Raw genomic sequence first — 17,342 nt, 5'->3', positions numbered from 1 at the left:
CATCTGTAAAACTATCAATTACGCATTTGGGTTAAACATCACCAGGTTTACATTAAACGTTAGCTTAGTTCTCTGTCTTCGTCAGCACCATTTGAAGATGTGCTCATGACTGGCTTTGACTAAATTGCTGTGTCATCACATTATTGCCATACAAGAAGAATTGGAATCTAATAACATGGGTTAACTAAATGAATGCTTTGAGGTCAACTAGAGGGTCTTCGAGGTCCTGAATGGCTGAATAAGAAGATTTATGCATTTACTTCAACAACACACTTAATCTAAGACATCTTAAAAGAGTAGTTCAACCAAAAAAATTGGGAACTTTGTCCCAATTTCACATAAACAAATACATATTCTCTACAGTAAACAAACTTAAATATGGTATTTTTATAACGTTCTATTTATTTGCTGATTTTAACATTTTGGAAAAGATTTATTGCTGCTCTCGGAACAAAACCTTTTATCTCCATTTTTGTCGTTTTTCTGTTTTTGACTTCATTTGAAAGTACCTGTTGCCCTTTATGTTGTCTGTAAACTTCATGATAAATGGACCAAAAGAAACGTCCTAAAATTACTTGGACTAAAAGTCGAGTAACATTGACTTACATTAAAAGTAAAGGATGTTTTTTCCTTCTCCTGTAAAGTTACCATTTTGGAGATACGAGTTATAAAATGTGCCATTTTTTTGCATACGTTTCTAGAATTTCTTAGCCTTGTAGCCTCCAGTGTAAAACTAAAGAAGTAAACTTAAGACAACAAACATGTCTTGCCAGATTGACGAGAACATTGTGTAAATTTCATTCTGTGGACGATAACAGTAAAAGTGGCCTGTGAAGCTGTTCTTCCTGACGCTTTTGGCAGATCTTTGTAGGTATGTTTGCATAATGGTCATCTCCTCCACACCAGCGCAGGCTAGCTGGAGCACAGAGATGTTGCACAATATCAGAGATCATGCCAGTTAATTCTGCCATGATGCAGGCACTTTATCCTTTCTTATTTCCCAGAGAGATTTGCTGGGATGCAGAGTAAGTCTCTAAATGCAGACAGGGAGACTCTGAGCCAGTGTCTATGAGACCCTTAATCACTGGTTGAGCATTAGACATCTGCAGCATGGGTTCCCATCACCTACCTTACCAAGTTGGGACATAACAAGACCACACGGAGAGCGTTGAATACCCAAAACAGCCACACAGCTCACCTTTCTCTGCGTTATCATTCATTTCTTCTGCAGTACAGTGATTATGGGCTTAAATGTAATCTACCCATTTTGTCCGCTTCAATGACACATTCTGAGTTTCTTGTTTGAGCTCTCTGTAGGTGAATCAGTTTATGTTGGGTTGAGCCCACTTTAACACCAAAATAGCTTCGATCAGGCCTGTTACTTCTCGGAGTGGTCAGTTTTAGCCGACCATAATTGCTAGCTAAGCTGCTCTGCGGAAGAAGCAAATGAAGATTTATGAGGCCTTTTGCATCTTGCCAAGCCTTTGTTAATTTTCTTCTACAGTGTGGTTTCTTGGCCTGCAATACACTCACGCTCTCTCTCTAGGAATGCACCCCAAGAAGTCCCACTTGTGTAAGATGCTTCTCGTCTCACTGTCACTTGCCAGATCCTTGAGGTTCTTTTTTAAATGAGTTGTGGTGGTCTTTAATGCAACTACGTTTATAGCTATTAATCTGGCACTTTTCCTCAAATATCTCTTTCTAGGGGGCTCTTTGCTCTTCCATCACATTCTCCTTTGCAGCTCAGCAAGTTAGCAAGCTAATTTAGCAGATGTGAATGGCAGTGGTGGCACAAGCAATGGCTATGACATGGGACTTTCTTAGTGATTATTCTGCTTACAGCAGTAACCTTGTCAGAAGTCACCTTGTCATCAGACCCAACGACAAATAAGACTATTTAAAATGATAACTTAAAATAATCTTATTGAAAAGTGATCTTGGAAAGGCACCATGAAGCAGTAGTCTGCCCACTCCTTCTTAAAAGCATGTCTAAATAAAAGCTCTTTGTTGTCTGTTGTGTCAGAGTTTACAAACATTTTTAAAGTGTTGAACAATTTTAAAGCTTCATTGCTTTGCAACATGTTATGATTTTAAAGCATCTCAAACACAAAATCACGAAAAACTACAATATATTAATTAGAAATGTGTATAACTGAAATCACAATTTGAATAGTTTACTTAGCCTGTATATATTGTTGGACAGTCATACCACTTGACATTAATAGGCATAAATGGCTAAAAAGAAGCACATTCACAGGGAGATATTGTACAATAATGTGATGTACATCATGTATTTATATTAAAGGAAAATAAAAGATATGGTCGCAAAAAATACATCGTCATTGATCCTAATATATTTTACTCTCATTCCCATCAAGTTAAGTTCACTAAAAGAACTGAACTTTGATCATTTCAAGAGTCTCTAGACGAATCCTTCAGTTTGGGCAACCCTGGCGCTGAGCTCACTGCAAATGCCCTGAAAGGCATTAATCTCTTACAAAAACAGGATCTCAGGCTGTACCTTGTGTGACCTTAGTTTAATTTTCAACATGTAAAAGGAGGGGGGAGGTGAGGTGATGGTGGAGTTTGCCCCCTGACTTCTTGGGAAATTTTTGCCCATCTTCTGGTTCAAGGAATCCTTTTCAGGGAATCCTGAGGACCCACAAGATGCCATTTCTGATGACCAAGCTGAGAAAACTACAGTTGTTTTAAGTACATTGTGTGTGTGTGTGTGTGTGGGGGGGGGGGGGGGGGGGGGGGGGGGTGTGGGGGGGGGGGGGGGGGCATATCTGAGCATATTATGGATATTATACTATACACTGACTATATATACAAAGTGAGCTAAATAAGGCCTGTTTCATTTGAATTAGCATAGCATAGGTTGTAAAACATTGAATAAGAATCATTGCAGATGTAGATTTATTATATTACACTACATTATTTGGTACTACAGGTTCCATTGTCTGCTCCAACTTATTAAATCTTCAAAAAAAAAAAACCTAAATATTATGATGCATATTGTGTATCTTGAAAATATCCTGATAATAAATAACCACACACACACATTTTCTAAGCCGCTTCTCCTTCAGGGTCGCGAGGGTGTGCTGGAGCCTATCTCAGCGGTCACTGGGCGGAAGGCAGGATATACCCTGGACAGGTCGCCAGTCCATCGCAGGGCAGACAGACAGACATACACAATCACACACACACACTCACACCTAGGGGCAATGTAGCATGTCCAATTGGCCTAAATGCATGTCTTTGGACTGCGGGAGGAACCCGGAGGAAACCCACGCAGACACGGGACGAACATACAAACTCCACACAGAGAGGACCCTTGTCGCCTGGCCGGGGAATCGAACCCAGGCCCTCCTTGCTGTGAGGCGACAGCGCTATATCCTGAAGTATTGTGATATAATATTTTTGCTGTATTGCTGAACTCTAGCATGTAGTGTGAATTGCTGAGTCATGATAATAAAACCAGCTTAAACAACACAGGAGAATCATAACCGATCACACTCATTATTCACGCTTGTCTTGATTCAAGTGTACCAAGAAAACACAAGGTATTAACATCCTGTCTTTTCCCATGCACTGATCACTGCATATTAGCATTGGCCCCTAAGTTCACTAAAGCTGTGCAGACAAACTTTTAAGACTAGAGTGCTTTCTATTTATTAAATTTCTGCACCAGGAAAAATAAACCAGTTGTACATGTGCGCTCTCAGCCCTGGGACCCTGCTGGCCCCCCTCTTTGGCCTACACTACCTGTAGCCCCTTGGGTTTGTTCACACTGAGCTGTTACTGGAGTTACATCTCTTTGTTTCTTTGTGTATGTGATCTAATATGAAGAAGGTGAAATTAAACCTAATTTCCTGAAAGCCAAGCTGAAGTCGTGAGATTTTCCCCTGCAAGCTAGGATGAATTCCAGATGTTGAATTATCTGTCTGTGGCATCTGTTTTAACTGTAACTGTACGCGCCATCCACACATGCACACCGTGCACACATATTTTCTTAACCTTGCCTCCCCAACATGGGTTAAGTATTAACATGCTCATGTAAATCATGCTATAAATTAAAAGTGAACAAGTTTGTTTTCCATCACAAGTGAGTGGCAGCAGCAGCCCGGTGTTAGGAGGCTGTTCTTTATTTCTTATGGTTTAGAATATGAATGGATGACAATGGACTGAATTTGGATTTGAATTTAGGAATTGGGCACAGTTTTCCTGAATTACACCTGGATTTCTGAATTTCCACTGTGGGATTCTTCAATACTGGGAATTGATCTTTTTGGACATATTACTGTTTTCAACATCTCTACTGTCATCAAGGAAAACGTCTCAGGATTTTCAGGTACCTTTTGCCTTACAAATCTACAGCATTTTTAGCACTTCAGCTCTTTATATAAGCTGAAATGACAATGCGGTCTACAACAGTCTAATAAAAAAACACACTGAAAGAATCCAAAGAATGCACCCATTTTCTTTTTGCAGTTTGTGGGTAACTGCCTTTGTTTGAAGTTCTACAGCTGATGGCTTCTTGAAAAGCACATGTTCAGCCTCGAAATTTGAACAGAGATATAACACCACCGTCAATATCACTGAGTTAACGATTCAGGTGTTCTATTCAAATGGAAAACAGTAAACAAATAAAACATACACAAATGCTCAATAAATAATTGAATATTAATAAGAATAGCAAACAACAATTCCTCAGCCAAGCACCATAGTTCGCAACCAGAATGGCAAGTAACATCCAATGAACAGCACAATGGCTTCAGAGACCTTCATTTATTTCACTCACAGTCAAAATGGCCATTAGGTTTTAGTTATATATTAACATATATTTAACAGAAATTAACTACAGATGTTTTACAATATTTAGTGTGTCCATTCTTTGTCTTTATTAGAGCTTCTTTTATTTCCAGGAGTCTTGCTTTCAGTTTTACAGAGAAACTTGCAGGAATATTTTTCCACAATTCCAAAGTTCAGTCTTAGAAGTTGGTTGCATTTTCTGCTTCTTACAATTGAAATAATGCCACACACATTCAGTGATGTTGATTTCTGGACTCTGGGTTGGTCAGTCTTTAGTTTTGAGAACACCACCAGCTTTGTTTTAATTTGCAAATTTTCTTCATTTCTGTCTATTACCATTTCTCAGTAACAGCTGCTATGACAGCTATGCTATGACATCCTTTCACACTCATAATGTTGTCTTCTCTCAGTGGAAGGAGAGACAGACACACTGAAGTTTTTCAGCTTTGAAGCAAAAAGGGAGCTTGTAGCCTTGTAGCCTAGTTTTGGTGGTCTTCCAAGGCTCGTACAGTTGTTAGGAGTTCAATGTTACCATGTTTTCATTTTTTTCGGAAAAGCCTGTTTATTCACTTATTTTCATTTGACTTGCCCCTTCTTATATCTAATCTCCTCAGAAACATCTCATGAAAATGAATTGTCTGTACATTATGGCTGTTTTGACTGGAGATGAAATAAATCAAGGTTTTGCACAGTACTGTATATCCAAGAGGTAAACTTTTCAAGTGCATGAACAAATCCCCAACTGCAGTCTCAAAGTAAGCCTACTGAGAGATGTATTAAGTCAAGAGAACTTAATATTGAAATTGATATGGAAAACACAGGGGGTCCTGTGAAGCACTCAGTTGCTTTGCCATTAAAAGCTGAAACAACTCACCGTATTTGTTCTGTGCTTATATAAGTAATTCCACATATAATTAAACGCATGGATGAGAATGCTAAGTGCTTAGTGGATAAATTCTCATGTCTCTTAAACTGCAGACACACTACTATAAAAGAAAAGCTTTTCTGCTTTCTGAATCTCTACAAATGTTAATCGGATTAACTTCTCTCACATGCAGTGTTGTTTTTTCCCACCCTACAGTATAATCACTCCTCTGTTTACTGCAACACAACCACCTTTCAATCAACATGCCCTTCTACTATGGGACAATTACTTCTAATTATTATCAACACTGTTAGATGACAATAGAAGACGCTAGCGTTCCCATAGTTCATCTGTTTGTAGCCACTTTATTCTCTTTCTTAGTGTAGGTAAGGGCCGGTTTGACGTTCATGGGAAAGAAAGGCATAATTACACACTAATTTCACATTATCTTTAGAGGACTATAAAGAGCATCAACTGAAGTCCTGTGTTCTTGTGACACAGAACAGTTAAGCTCAGTCCCATTCCTCCTGTATATTGTTTTTGGTCAATTGACGCAAACTTGTTACAGTAGCACTTTTAGCACTTATCAGATTGTTAGTGGTATAAACTTAGCTTTTTCATTATGCAACGTGCTGCAGGATTCAGTAATATCTTATTACTGAAGCATTTTCCCAACCAGTTTGACCGTGGCCCATGTCTATAAATAATCTGAAAGTCGAAGCGCTGATCTAAGATCAGGTGTCCCAATGCTCACACTGATGTTTCATAATGTGCTGAGTTGCCCTTACTGACCTTAAAGCAGCATTCATCCTCCGAGATGCTTGATGAACATGCCCCTATTTATTGCATAACTGGGAACTGTTACCTACATCTTTTTTTAAGCCACACCATAAATTCAATTTCTTAGGCCTCTGAAAATCTCCAGGTTGCTTGCTGAATTTCTATGAAGATGCAAACTGCCATCACAATTGATCAATTTAACTGGATTATTATTTGAAAAATATTCAAATTTACATTCTTAATGATTCACTGACAATTTGAATGATATTGCAGATGTTAAATTCTCCTACTGGACTGAGAGGCAGGAGACACATGTAGGTTCACTGGTGGTTTTGAATAGTAAAAAATGGCAAAGTCTGGATTATAAACACGGATTCTATCACCTCCGTTATATAAAAAAATCAGTTTGTAAATTTGTCTCTAATGAACCATTTCACTTTAAAATGCTCTGAAACTCATTTAAATCTCAGCAAACGCATTAATCTGAAAAATTTGTGGAATTCCCTTACAAATTCCCTTTTATTGTTGGGCCTTTAAAAAAACTGAATACTTGAGTAATTATCAAAATAATTGGAAGATTATTGAATCACTAGCATAAATGACAGTCCTGTGGATTGGGAGAAAGAGATAAAAGCTTTCCTATTTCTGGACATTTCAGAGGTTGCTCAGCACTCATCTATAGGACAAACACAGACCTCAATATAGCAGAAGAATGCTTCACATCATAGAGATGCATCAAAGCACAGCATGAGGACCACAATGGCAGGAAAAGGCCTGGGGTTAAAATAACAGAAGGGTTATGCTACATAAGCAGGACACTGACTTGAACATTAATCTGCAGATTTTTGCTGCTCTTTTTTGCTGTTCTGTTGGCAGTGATTTACTGCAAGGATCAACAAGGACAAAACCAGACACAGCTTTACAAGGACATCATGTGACACACACACACAAGGTATTATTTGAAAAGTATAGGCAAAACAGTCAGAAAACAAAATGTCTGATAGGAAAAAAAAAAAGTCACCACCACGTACAACATGTATACACACGGACACAATGGAGTGTGAAATTGGGGGCTAATCTGTGTGCTGTACGTCTGGAATGTGACTATGTTGTTGTTGCCACTCTCTCGGCCACTCTCCTTATTCCCTGGGGATTTAAAGGCTGACCAATTAACACATGAACATGCGCACACATTAGGCCATCAGTCTCCTTATAAAGTGTGCCCTGTTCAAGAACTCACTAGCTTTTCTGGGGGAGCTCTTGGGAGAGCTAGTTTATGACAGTGACCCTTACCTGTCTGACCTTTGCATGCTTCTCTCAGAGGAAAATGCCTCGTTTTTGGTCACCTTAAGCGTGCTTTCTCCAGAGGCTTGACTTTACACCATCAAGTGCACTATTTTCCATCAGGACGTGACAGCCCATTCCCTTGTTCATTTAAAGCACAGGATACACCTGGGATGACCAAAGGAAGGTAAGTTTGTGTGAGCCAGGCACACAGGGCCTGCAAGGGGGAACTTTTGAGTTGTTTGATGTGAACTGAAGCATTGTAAAGAAACATGTTTTCTTTGAGCATTTTGCCCTAAACTCCCTCTATGGACCTACCTGCCATAAATAGATACTTAAAAATATGTTAAGGGGCACAACCTCAGCCCAGAATTGTCGTAAAACTATGTCTCAGGAATTGGCAGTGTTTCAACAATGATTTATCTTTAATGATGCATCTTTTAGAGGCATTAAATGCTGTTGATGTCTGGTTCCTATCACCACAACTGTGAACAAATCTCTAGCTACATTTCTCAATGGGGCAGTTCACATTAAACCATATATACATTTTGAAAAATAGGTGAAATTACCGCTTGAGTCACTGAAATGTGACCATTTTTAATCCACCCACACTAATTACACATTGTTTTGAAGCTGTCACTTTATCCTGTCTTTGGGCAAATCTAGGGCAGGCCTGCATCTGTGGACGTTTAACTACCTTTCCACGGCCACGCTGAACCACAGACTTGGCTTGAGTGCTGACTAGCAGGCTAGCTAACTAAAGAAAAGAAAAGTAACTTTTATTCTTTAATTTTAATTCTCATCATTTATAAAAGTAACTTTTTGGTTTTGTTTCTAATAGCTCTTGCCTGTGTACATCAGCCTGTATGGTCGAGGGATTCCTTCAGTTAACGTTAGCTCACACTTTCCTCCACAGCCAGTTCAGACCGGCGGTACGGGTTCATTTCACGAAGCCTGGTGGGCGGTTTGGAAGACTTGTGAGGATTCTGGGTTGGTAAATCATTTTTCAGATGAGACACGTGGAGTATCCAACATCGCTAACCTCACATGAATTGAACAAAGCGAAAAACAGTCCACGTGTTTGGTTCTCCAAAGCTGCAGATTTATGCCCCCCTCCAGTAAACCGAGACAGGCGACGGTTTAAGCCCGACCTCCATTGGCCACGTTTACTTCTTCCCCTCTTGTTGGTTTTTAGAGATGGGCGAATGCTTTCACAAAGCTCCGGAGTGTGCAGGCAAACCGGACGGCAGGGCTGGTCATAACTAAAAAGACCACAAGGGTGCTGCTGTGTTTGTGCCAGACAGCTGCTTTATGGTCGGTATGTGTGGGTTGGTCTATTTTTTGCTTCGTCCTTCTTCTGCGACCAGTATTGTTTCTCTAACCTTGCGTTCGAGGGTGGTTGTGTGTACATGTGCGCTGCCCTTGTAACTAAATGAACCTACTCTGATCGAGTACTACTCTCTCCTCTCAGTAGGTGTGATGAAGAGTCAGGCTGCTGGGTTTATCTTAGTTGATTGTTTACCACTGAGACCGCTGAATTAGTACAGATTGTTCAGTGTAGGCTACAGCAGTTTAAAAAAAAGTCCATGTTCCATTTTCATGCAAAAAAATTCCTCTCGGCCGGAGGAAGTTTGTCATTAGCTCGCCTGAATCATATGTGAGACACGAATAGAAGACTGCGCAGGATTTATTTCCAGACTGAGGATTGGATGTCAGCCTGAGCACCAAGTCTGCAAATATAAAGGAACTTTACCATCAGAAGAGCTGAGATGATGGTCTGTCATTAAGCTAGAGTTTCAAAGGTTGAGAGGGTAAAATAAAAGTGTGACCGGTGAAGGAGTAATTAGTAGACGTCTGTTAGGAAAACTAAACAGTGCCCTAAACAGATGGTTCTTTAGTAAAGAGAGTGGTTCTGTATAGAATCATTTCATGCTTAATGGTTCTTTGCATGGTGAAATAGTTCTTTATGATTAAAGGAGGATGTTCTATACAGAACCTCACAACACCCTTTAAAAAGGGTCTGTTAATCTGAAGATCCATTTCACCATGTAAGAACCATTTAAGCATTAAATGGCCCAGTACTTCCTATTCCAGTCTCATGTGAATGGCCAATAGTGAGCTGGTGGTGCTCAAATAACACAGAATGGTGAGTAGTTAAAGGGGAACCCCAGCAGTATTTCAGAATTTCTGTATAATTAAATCATTAAGATGTAAACAAAGCCACTCAGTGGTTTGATGTGAAATCTGATGTTCTAGAGAAACTTACTAATTCACATTTGTTCTCAGTAGTGCTGAAAGGAAGAAGGCATCTGAAACCTTTTAAAGTCAGCTACCTCACATAAAGCTATAAATAATGAAACGTGTATATATATTTTTTATGCATGCATGCTGGCAGAGAAGTACATTCAAGGTGTTACAACCCCAATTCCAATGAAGTTGGGACAATGTGTAAAACAAATAAAAACAGAATACGATGATTTGCAAATCCTTTACAACCTATATTTAATTGAATACACTACAAAGACAAGATGTTTAATGTTCAAATGGATAAGCTTTATTGTTTTTTGCAAATATTCAATCATTTAGAATTTGATGCCTGCAACACATTCCAAAGAAGTTGGGACAGGGGCATGTTTACCACTGTGTTACATCACTTTTCCTTTTAACAACACTCAAGCGTTTGGGAACTGAGGACACTAATTGAAGGTTTGTAGGTGGAATTCTTTCTCATTCTTGCTTGATGTACAATTTCAGTTGCTCAACAGTCCGGGGTCTCTCGGTGTCGTATTTTGCACTTCGTCCATGATTTCCAAAAACAATTTGAAATGTGGACTCGTCAGACCACAGGACACTTCTCCACTTTGCGTCTGGCTATCTCAGATGAGCTCGGGCCCAGAGAAGCCAGCGGCGTTTCTGGGTGTTGTTGATATATGGCTTTTGCTTTGCATGGCAGAGTTTTAACTTGTACATGTAGATGGAGCGACGAACTGTGTTCACTGACAGTGGTTTTCTGAAGTGTTCCTGAGCCCATGTGGTGATATCCATTACAGAATGATGTCGGTTTTTAATGCAGTGCCGCCTGAGAGATCGAAGGTTACGGGCATTCAATGTTGGTTTTCTGCCTTGCCGCTTACTTGCAGAGATTTCTCAAGATTCAGAGAATCTTTTGATGATATTATGGACTGTAGATGATGAAATCCCTAAATTCCTTGCAATTGAGAAACGTTGTTCTTAAACTGTAAGACTATTTGCTCATGCAGTGGTGAACTTCGCCCCACCCTTGCTTGTGAACGACTGAGCCTTTCAGGGATGCTCCCTTTATACCCAGTCATGACACTCACCTGTTTCCAATTAACCTGTTCACCTGTGGAATGTTCCAAACAGGTGTTTTTTGAGCATTCCTCAACTTTCCCAGTTTTTTTTTTGCCCCTGTCCCAACTTCTTTGGATCATATTGCATCAAATTCAAAATGATTGAATATTTGCATAAAACAATAAAGTTTATCCATTTGAACATTAAGTATCTTGCTTTGTAGTGTATTCAATTGAATATAGGTTGAAAAGCATTTGCAAATCATCGTATTCTGTTTTTATTTATGTTCTACACAATGTCCCAACTTTATTGGAATTGGGGTTGTATAAGGCAAAATAGTACCCAGTAAAAAAAAAAAACAGCTTTTTTCAGATATTTACAGTCATCAAGATTAGACTGTTGTAGATTCACTAGTCATTTTGGATAGTAAATAAAATGCCAGAAAGTCCATAGGTTTTTTTCCCCATAATGCACCATTTTACATCAAACCACCCTGAATGACTTTGTTTCTTAGTGATCGAATTATGCAGAAATTTGTAAAAACATTGGCGTAATTGCCCCGTAATGTAATGTAGGTGCTGTCTATTGTGAATTACAATGTGTATTTTCAGTAGATTGTAGACTTCAGCTGTAGTAGTTGATTCAGTGTGATATAGTATCAGATTAAAAAAGGTTCATTGTGTGCATGTCTCTTCAGCTGGGTACACCCATGGTATGTTGAATGGACTCCTTGTATCATCTAACCTCTTAGTCATGTTTATTTGCATTACTTCTTAGTGATTATGGGCACGTCATGTAGTCATAGAGCATTTGGATGGCTTTTTGTAGACACAGCCTGCAATTCTTGACTTAAATGGATAATCTCTTTTGACTCATTTAGTCTAGGATTAGGTGAAACCTATGGGGGTGAAACACCCCTGACCCTGTCAGTTCCAATCCTGACCAAACACACCTGACACGCCTGTAATCAAAGCCCTCATGAGCATCCGATCCTGGATGCAGTGCTATGTTTGTCTCTAGTGATATTTTTCTCTAATATTATGAATATTTTATAAGATTTCATGTAATGAGCCTGAGAAAAATGGGAATTGTAATGTCTGTACAAACATCCTTGTTTGTATGACATGGCAATTTTGGTCTCAAATATAGTGAGGCAAATGTGGATTTGAAAGGATAAGTAATGTGGGTTTATTTGAAAAGAGTTCAATGATTTCAATACAGTATCATGTATTGAATGTTTGAATGTTCAAGTGTATAAAAATTGCATATCCTGTGGGTTTTTTCCTTGACATCCTCCATAGAAGTCCATGTTCTAAAGTTGTATGTCGTTCTATAGTTGTCTATGAGGAACTCTGATTCTAAACATATTTTCTCTATGTGAAACATGAATTTTGAAGAGCTGTGCTGTTGCGTCCTGTTTTAAACTAAAATGTTCCAAAGCTGATATGTTTTGTCCAGCGTACATTTTCCTTGACTCTCACGCCTGTCAAAATATGAATAAAACATCAATACTATTGAACCTGTGCATTGATATAGCATCATGAAAAGAAGTCTACTGTTAACCTTCAGCACTGTTATATACCAACACCAGTTGCTCAAACTGTAGGTTGACTACTGCCAAAGCCACTTAAGCTGCTTTTCCATGGTGTCGTCTAAATTTGACTAGACTTTGTTCACCTTTTACTATTTTTGGCATCACCTACGTCAAGGTTCAAGTGAATTGGGCCTATACCAAAAGGTGATTGCTGATTGGCCAGGGAGAATCGTCACCATCACCCTAAACATATGCTAATGTTAACTAATAGGTAAGCATACTCTCCTTTGTCACGTTTGAGAAATCAGAATCGTCTCATCCTCGGAACTTTGAAGTATTTTGTCTTGCTGCCAGCAGCCTTTTCTGAACAAAATTTGTTTCCTTCATGTCTCCTTGTGTGCATGTCGTCATTATGATGACTACCACGTGTGATCGGTTCAGTGTGCGACATTATTAGTTTGCGTGCAGCAATTGCTGTATTTTGACCTTATATTTTTTCACTACTGAGGGGTTTTCCTGGCAGTTCAGGTTTTTGTACTGTTTATCATTATTATTATTAATTGTGCTCTTATAAGATCTCCCAGAAAGAGATGCTGCTTTTTCTGAGCTGAAACCAACCGATGTAATACATAAAGAGAGATTTGTTGAATCAAGACATTTTTAACACATTATGAAATTCAGGGGTCAGAGTGTGTTCAACACAAATATAGCCATTTTATTTGCTATCCAAAACCACCAGTCAACCTACACAAGTCTTCTGAGTTTTATACGTTTTATGTGTTAATGAAAGTAAAATAGTCATACATTTAATAAAAAAAATAAGAGTGGGGACTATTTTGCCTTAAAACACCCTGCGTGTACCCCTCCTCCTTGAATAGATTTAAATAAATAAATGGACTAAAATACATTTTAAGCCAAAACTATCATTAAGAAATGTGTCAAACACCACCACCACTGTGAATAATTCTGACTCGACAAGTTTCTCTAGAACGGAGCAAATCTCACCAAACCGCTCTGAATAACTGTTTACACGGTAACCACTGAATGATGTCGAATTTTTAAAACTGGTGGAGTTCCCCTTTAAGAATTTCTTTTACGCTCTCTCTGTGTAACCGCCCATGCGCCATATGATTGGCTTAGTGACGTCTTTTGTAGAAATGCGATTGGCTCACTCATGCGTTCAGCTGTGATATGATTGGCTGAGGTTGCGTAGCGGGCTCGAAGTTGAAGAACTATAGCTTCTGGCTTCGAGAAACGGCCATTCAGTCCGAGCCGAGCCGAACGGAGCGGAGCCGAGAGAGCAGAGCAGCAAGTTGCTGAACACTAACATGTTCGTCCTGAATAAGTACTGAAATCACTCTGCCAATAACGCCCACGAAGAGATCGCTCACAGGAACCCTGCCGCTGTCCGGAAAGGCGAAGCTTAGTCACAACAGTAACTTCACATAAGCTATTTGCTCCGCGTCTTAGCGAGCTAACTCGAGCTAACAGTCAGAGAGCCGTGCTGGATGAAGCAGAGCGCGACCTCACAGAGCCGCTGTGAGTCAGAGCAAATGACTAAACTGGCTTGGTAATAGGAAAAAACTGGGTTAAACTCGCCCGTTACAGGCAGATGTTTCCGCTGAAAATACAATGCGACAGTAATTTTCTCAGTCGTATGTCAGGGAGATAAACAGGAGGAGCGCGGATCCAGGTGAGCGTTATCTGCTGGAGTCTTCTAGTTGCCTGAGGTTTCAGTGGTTCACTGGTTAGGCTTAAAGGAATAACGTCAGTCCAAGAGTCTGCTTTTCATTTTTCTTGAACCGTGAGAGTATAATGCGTTTCAGAGATGATCTCCAGACTTGAGGCAGAAAAATGCCTCCAGAAATCACTGCTGCTGTAACACCGTGTCATTGTCACCGTGTCGTAGCTTCAGACTATGTAACGTTATAACTCATCTGACACTATTTTACAGCTTTTAATAATAAAAAAAAAGAAACGCATTTATTTTAATTTTAATTTTATGTGAAAATACATTGGACTGCTTCTTTAGCCATGATGCTAAGAGATGACCAGATTTGATCCTACCATTTGATGCTGGTTGAGGGGAAGTCCACCACATGTTTAAAATTTTTGCATAATCAAATTGTTGAGATGTAAACCGAGTAATTGAGAGGTCTTCACAGTAGTTGTGAAGGGAACCAGACATCTGAAAGCTACTCTCCTAAAGTTATTATTAGTTGTTGTAATTGTTGATGTATTATTTTATAGGTGTTATGAGTTATGCTGCCTGATCCCTGATGCACTGTTTTGCAGTAATTCTGAGGGAACACATTTGTCTGAAACGTTTATAGAAGTATATTTGAACTGTAGGAAAGACCCCTGGTTTACAGTCATATGGAAAAGTGTTGGCGCCCCGGTCAAATAACGTGTTGTTGTGTGTTTTTTTTTTTTTTTTTTTATAAAGTGAAAATAAGTTACACAACCTGTACAGAGAACACAGTTGTGCACATTTTGTTGAATTTAACACATTAGAGGGAAAAAGCATACAATATAGCCAGTGCAAAAACTACAGTGTATTTTATATATTTCTTTCCAATCTGTTCCCTGTAGATGATGTGTTAACTGCATGTGATTGAGTACCAACTTCAAAATTGATGAAATCCCTCTTTAAAGTTATTTCAAACTATGTATTGTGTGTGTGTGTGTGTGTGTGTACCCTCTCCACCATTATGAAGTGAGTGGAGATGTCAGTCCAGTTCTGCATTTAAAATGTTGAAAATGTCTCGCTCATTGTCCGTAGGATTTCTGTCGCGTTGGCTGTTAGGTGTGTTAATGGAGAGATTCATTTTCAAGAATATGAAACGTAGGAATGAATGATGAACATCACCAGCCGTTGCTGTGTTGCAGTACTTCCCGAGATTGTGCTTCCCTTCGTTTGTGAAATAAGGGTGGATTTCTGTCCTTCCTCCACTTTCTTGCTCTCTGATGTGTTCAGTGTGTAAGAGCCTAATGATTTTTAAGAGGAAAGCCCCTTTAGCTCAACGAGATTATATAGTTGTGGTGAGAAGGTAGCGGTTTACTGCTGGGTTCTTGTCACAGGACACTTGCTGGAGGTTGAAATGGACGTAACACATGGCTAGTCCAATTCAGTGCACTTTCTTTGAGTAAGCGCAGTTTGTGCCGACCTGCCGTCCGTGCACAGTTCTGTGAGGGTGTGTGTGCGTGCGCATGCATTAAGTCTTAACGTGACCGTTCAGTGAAAATCAAATTTCCCCCCTCACCCCATCCCCATTAGTACAGTAAGGCAGCCAAGACACGTTTGGTGTCCGGAGTTTGCTTCTGTAGTTTTGCGCTGGTGCTACAGTGTAACTAACAAGTAATGGAAGCTCATAGCTCATCATTCAGATGCCTCAGAGTCAAGTGACAAAATATAGGCTTCAGTGTGATTTCAATGTGGCTTCTACTGCTCATAGCTGTGCAGTATACTTCTGTCCATGTTTACAGATCTGTTTGTCATTCGGTACATGAAACTACATGAAAACGTCTTATTGATATAAGGTATTGAGGTAAGTGTGTGATGGTTTAGTCATGCACTTTGCATAATGCTATTAAGTGGGGTATAAGCTTCTGTTATTTCTTGCCTACATTAGTCATGTAGCCCTAGTGCAAAAGAAAAGAAGCAAACTTCAGATCCAGAACAGGTCCTGGCTGATTGACTGCACTGTAGTCTTAGCCTACGTGTAAATGGAGTTTCATGATGTCTGTTTCACATTAAACTGGCTACAGCTATCATGATTTAATTGGTTACCTTCTAGTTGCCGCTCCACACGTTCATGTGTCCACACTTCCATGAAGCTGATTTCATCAGTATCACAATAAACAAGCTTTTGCGCGTAGTTGGCCACTATGTTCGCCATGACTGAGCTCTTCAGAGGAGTATAATAGGTGGACTGACAAAAAATCTGTGAAAACTTATTCAAAAGTGTTTTCTGAAGCATTTAGTTACTTTTAAGTAAGATTTCCTTGCAATTGCTGATATGCATACCAGTATTTTTGCATGCAGGATTGTTTTGATCGTAGCATCGTTTTGAAAATCCTGTGCCTTGTGTGTGACGCTGTGGTTGGTTGTAGGAATGCACAAAATATTCGTTGTTAGCAGATATTTACTTTAAAATTTTTTAGATTTTACAGGCATTTCAAACCTATAATTGATGATGTATCTTTTTGTGCTCATTTAGAAGAAGCTACAAACAAATGAACATTTTGTTCACTTTATTGCTTTATGAATATGTTCCATTTGTCTTTAATACTGTTCCAGGTTTCCAAATTTTGTCCCAATTTCTACATTTTATAAATGTTTATAAATCAGAATTGTATTCAAATGTTTGAACACACCTGGTCAAATCACATGTTTTCTTGATTTTCTAAGTGAAAACAAGTAAACGCATCCTCTAAAGAAAGCACACTTAAATATGGTGTTTTTCTGTTAATTTTAGTGCACAGTTTCTGTTTAATTGCTGATTTTAACATATTGGGGGAAAAATAAAACACAAAATATGACATGTGCCATAACTTTTACACGGACTACTTTTTGTGTTTCAGTCCCCCACCTGTATGTTAAATTCAGTCAAAAACATCATTGTGCATTAAAATGTGCAGAAGTCTGTTCTCTGAAGATTTATACTTTATAATGTATAAATCTATTTCTGTATAAAGTATAATGTCAGCATCAGCCTCCAATTCCTATTTTGGTGCATCTCTAGTCATTTT

General features: G+C 39.1%; 1 protein-coding gene across 3 annotated transcripts in view; it reads left to right on the top strand.

The window, feature by feature from the left end:
* The first annotated feature begins 4,140 nt into the window (after positions 1-4,140).
* Positions 4,141-17,342, top strand: part of slc4a2a (solute carrier family 4 member 2a) — a 46,559-nt gene continuing 33,357 nt past the window's right edge. The window contains exon 1 of one of the 3 annotated variants that reach the window (XM_017685998.2): positions 4,141-4,354. The gene's annotated coding sequence lies outside the window, so the exon portion shown is untranslated. Of the gene's footprint in view, positions 4,355-7,725; positions 7,932-13,926; positions 14,284-17,342 lie in introns of those variants that run through there. The other 2 variants (XM_017685996.2, XM_017685997.2) reach the window with 2 other exon arrangements.

The sequence above is a fragment of the Pygocentrus nattereri genome, chromosome 2 (assembly GCF_015220715.1).
Source record: "Pygocentrus nattereri isolate fPygNat1 chromosome 2, fPygNat1.pri, whole genome shotgun sequence".
NCBI classification, from domain to species: domain Eukaryota; kingdom Metazoa; phylum Chordata; class Actinopteri; order Characiformes; family Serrasalmidae; genus Pygocentrus; species Pygocentrus nattereri.
The sequence above is the reverse complement of the archived record's forward strand: the minus strand, read 5'-3'. Positions and strand labels throughout refer to the sequence as shown.